Source organism: Babylonia areolata, chromosome 7 (assembly GCF_041734735.1).
Source record: "Babylonia areolata isolate BAREFJ2019XMU chromosome 7, ASM4173473v1, whole genome shotgun sequence".
NCBI lineage: Eukaryota > Metazoa > Mollusca > Gastropoda > Neogastropoda > Buccinidae > Babylonia > Babylonia areolata.
The window spans coordinates 30,065,949-30,070,948 of NC_134882.1; positions in this window are offsets into that span (position 1 = coordinate 30,065,949).

Sequence of the window (5,000 nt, forward strand, 5' to 3'; positions counted from 1 at the left end):
AAAATTAGCATGGCTTCTATGAGGAAAAAAGCATTGATAAAAAGGAAGGGCTATATTTGGATGGTCAATCTTGACATTGTAAGTATTTGATGTGTTTGGATTGATATGATGGGTTTTGATGTTGAGGCATGAATAATTATTTCAGGATTTCTATATACTTTAGTATGTCTTTGTATTGATATGATATGTGTCCATGTTACATGCGTGAATATTTATTATATGATTTATCTGTACTCTGTTTTCTGTGTACTGTTCAAATCTTGGAGACGAACGACTGAAAAAAAGGGCAAATTACCCCCCCTGTCACATGTACTGTAAGCTAATGATAAAGTGCTAAAGTGTCGCAAATCTCATTAGTTTATTTTGTTTAAATTCTGTTGTGTTTTTTTTTGTTTTGTTTTTTTGTTGTTGTTGTTTTTCTCTTCTATTCCATTTTGCACCATTTTGTTCTGATGAGTACCTACTGTGTCACCAGAGCTTTTCAGCTAATGACACTAAACATTTCAGTGTTTCAGTGTTTCTCTCTCTCTCTCTCTCTCTGTTTTCATACATCTGTCTGTCTGTCCCCTCTCTCTCTCTTTTCATATACCTGTCTGTCTGTCCGTCTGTCTGCCTGTCTGTCGGTACTCTCTCCCCCTCTCTCCCTTGTTCCTGTCTGTCTCTCCCATTCTTCCTCTCCCGATCACCCCCATATATATATATGTATATATATATATATATATATATATAGTTCTTTTATTAAATCTTTCCATACGAACGGCGAAAGAGACGACGTTAACAGCGTTTCACGCCAGTTACCATCATCAAAATATTGCAAGCGGAAGGCTCTTATACTGAAGACGTGAATGTTGACAAAGAATACCACAATTCTGACGACGGAAGCGAAAGGTTGGGTCATTCAGACACACACTGGACATCCGAGGGGTCTGTGTAGAGGAGAAGAGAGGACTGGCCGTACTGAGTGAGTTAATGCATTTGCTTCCGTCTGTTCTGCTTGCGTTTATTACCGAGCTGAACAAGATGGAAAGTCTTCATGGCCTACGTGTAAATCCCCATGCCCTGAAACAACAAAACCTGATACTATGGGAAGAGGATGAGGAGAGGTCCTCAGCTTAATATTTTCCTTCTTCTTTATTACCGGTATGTGTGTGTGTGTGTGTGTGTGTGTGTGTGTGTGTGTTTATTCAACTAAGGGCACGATGTGAACCTTGTATGCGTATTTCGTTTTCAACCGAATCTCTCTCTCTCTCTCTCTCTCTCTCTCTCTCTCTCTTGTATCAGGCTGGGAAACTGGTAGGAATCCACCGTAAAGACAATAGCAATTATATAAGTTATCGTCTAACACATGTTAAATCACCGCCGACAATACGTAAGCAGGCCTGTGTAATACTATTACAGCAGCCAGTAGCATAGCATTAACAAGGAAGGGAACTGGGACAGATTGTGTCAACAAATGATCTGGTTGAAAAAAAGAACTTTTGTATGGTGTGGATCAACCAAGAGTCGGGAGTGATATTACTTTTTATTTATTCATATAAATTAAAATCATGTACGTTTATGTGTATTTAACTGTGCTTTCATATCTGTGAAACTGCATGTTCGGTGCATATCTGTTATGCATGTGTGGGTTATATGTAAATGTGTGTCTTCATGTTTTACATCTATTTGCTTATTTATCATCATTGTTATCTTATTTATTTATTTATTATTATTATTATTATTATTATTATTATTATTATTATTATTATTACTACTACTACTACCTATTTTTAACATTATATTTATTATTTATTTATTTATTTATTTGTGTAAACTTATCTATTATTTATTCACCTTTTTTTTTCCTCAAGGCCTGACTAAGCGCGTTGGGTTACGCTGCTGGTCAGGCATCTGCTTGGCAGATGTGGTGTAGCGTATATGGATATGTCCGAACGCAGTGACGCCTCCTTGAGCTACTGAAACTGAAACTGAAACTTATTCTAATTTTATTCTGTAGAAATCAAGGACCATCTTATGGACTCTCTAATCTAAACTGGCAGCCTAACACAGAGAAAAAATAATGTATAATTGGTGTCTTTCGTCTAAAACTGAAAAATGCATTTCCAGCCATTACAAACAAATGTATTTTCATTCTGGCTCGCTTTCGATCTCGAAGTCTTGGGATGAAAGTAAACAAAACGGTTTATTGCGATTAGAGAGAATGTAGATTTGTGTCAAATGAATCACCAGAATTCCGAAGAAGAAAAAAAAAAGGCAAATACGTTAACTGGCTTTTTTCACTGCAAGGAATATATCGCTGTTCAAAATGATTATGAATTGATGCGCATGGATGTGTGTGTTTCGGTTTGCCTGTTATTTCCCCCTTTTTATATTTCTTTTTTTCATCAGCTGCCTGTCTGTCTAACTTCAGCTTCACTGAACATTGTTCAATGTTTTTTAAACGCCAAAGAGACAGACAAAACAACGCCCAGGTTTCTTATTTAGAACACATGTGCCTTGAGAATGTTTGTTTTTTTTTTTCCTTCTAAATTTGAAAATAGGCAAATAACAACACGATTTTAATGTTTAGTATACGAAGGCAATTTCACAGGGTTGCACCTGAGAGACTGAAAAAGAGAGAGGGGGGATAGAGTGGAAGAGAAAGAGAGAGAGAAGAGAGAGAGAGAGAGGGGGGGGAGTGGGGGGGGGGGTGTGGTGGTCTGGGGGAACGTTAATTTTCATAAGAGCAGTTTTAGAGATTTGTATGCATTGATATGTATTTACATTAAACAGAGCTGCAACGGTATTCCACAAACATCCGTCAGAATAATGTGAGACGTTTTATAGGGTTCTCAAGATCGTTCGTTTATTTATTTATAGTCTGTTCACCTAAGATGATGATAATAGACTGAATGGGTTCTCAAGACATCTTACAAAGATCAACATTTGGCCGAGACAATGATACCTTTTGTAAGTGACAGTAAATATTTAGTTGCTGAATAAGATGGAACGTCTTCATGGCCTACGTGTAAATCCCCATGCCCTAAAACACCAAAACCTGATACTGTGGGAAGAGGATGAGGAGAGGTTCTCATCTTCCTTTTTTCCTTCTTCCCTTCCGTCTTTCCTTCCTTTCTCCCTTGCTTCCTTCAGTTCATCCTTTCGTCCTTTCTTCTTTCTTTCCTCAGAATGGCATGATTTTGTTTCTGAATGCAGTGGAAACAAATTCTGACAATTACGCTTTCGCAGACTGCAAGAACTCGAAGGCGAGTTAATCGCTTTGTACTCCAAGTTCAGCTGCCATCCTCCTCAGTCCCATTTTCTCCTCTTTCCGTTCCTCCCAACTTCTCTCCCTCCATCCCTTCCTCCAATCATGTAACAACCGATCAAAAAAAAAAAAAAAAAAAAAAAAAAAAAAAAAGAAAGAGAAGAAGGTAGAAGAAAAAAAAGAAAGAAAAAAGGAAACCGTTCTATTCTCAAAACAATAAACGCTGCGACCATCTTCGTATGCCTGCATGGAACATGGGCGGTCATTTCTGATATAATAGGATAGGGACCGGTGCCAGAGGAATAACAATCTGCAACTTCTGACAAGATCAACATGATTATTTCTTGGGCAGACGTAATGTCTTGGAAGAGAGAAATGCCCCGTCGTCTGTCTGCATTGAATTTTACGAGAGGTGATTCAAAGGGCTGAAAAGACCGTGCGCAAGACCATTTTTATGTCCACTTTGTCACCCCCCCCCCCCTCCTCTCTGCCCGAGGAGAATGTACAGAAACACAACCTTGGTCGAGTTTCGCTTAAGTCAGACAACTGCAATGACGGATAATTGTCCACAATTTCAATAACTTTCTCTGTCTGCTGCACAAGAAAATTATCTTTGTCCCCCGCCAAGGAATCGCACTCCTCCCCCCCCCCCCACCCACATCTGTTCTACATCTCCTTTCCTTTAATGCAAACACTGACTTTATCCCAAAGAAAGGCCAGGCAGGAATAAAGTTGCCTCAACATACCTCACTGTCTAGATGTTATGAGGGGACATTTTGTGGAAATTGTATCGCAGTTGTCGAACTTCGGTCATGTCCATGGGGATTTGCGTTTGGGGTTGGCAACATGAATTGGACAAACGTGAACTTTGTGAGCCCATGTGGTGGACAAAACATTTCGGGTGCATTGTGTTTGTATGGCGAACTATTAGACATGGCACAATATTTTTTTTCCTCTTCCACCACAACAGTGCAAAATGCTAGCAAATACAAAGACAAAGCAAATACACATTTTGAAATTATTTTTGTTTAAAAGATTTTTTTTTTTTTTTTTTTTTTTTTTTTACTGAATTTGTTCAGCAAACCAAAATTTGCAAGAATTGAACTTTTATTTTTCATCCAATGTCATGTCATTAATTTTTATGTGTGCACACATATCTGTACAGACAGAGAGAGAGAGAAAGAGAGGGACAGAGACAGAAAGGCATACAGACACAGAAGAAATACAGAAATAAACACAGACCTGAACGTCTCCGATGTGCTTATTTTTCACCCCGTCAGGGGAAGCGAAAATGCACAGAATAATATTTCAATCTTCACGACTTACTTTTTCCGAGTGGGTGGAGAGGGGAAAATTGGGGGGGGGGGGGGGGGGGGGGGGGGGGGGGGGGGGGAGTGGAGGAGGAGGGGGTGGGGGGGTGATGAAAAAGCGAATGTGGGGCAGTGAGTGTAAACTTCTTGAAAGAGTGGATAGATTGTTCCTCCACAGGGGATATCAGAATTGCATAGATAGCCTAAAAAGCTCGTCGGACATGCTACTTGCAGGATCAGGACTGTAAGTTCACTTCAGTCCAGTTCAATTCAGTTCACTTCAGTTACTCAAGGAGGCGTCACTGCGTTCGGACAAATCCATAATTTAAAAAAAGCTCAAAAAAGCAAAATCAATCAGCCAGGACGAATCACATCCAGCTTTTGGGATTTTCGAGATGCTCCCCTCTGGTCGACGGTACAGAAGTATAAGGACGAAAACCAAT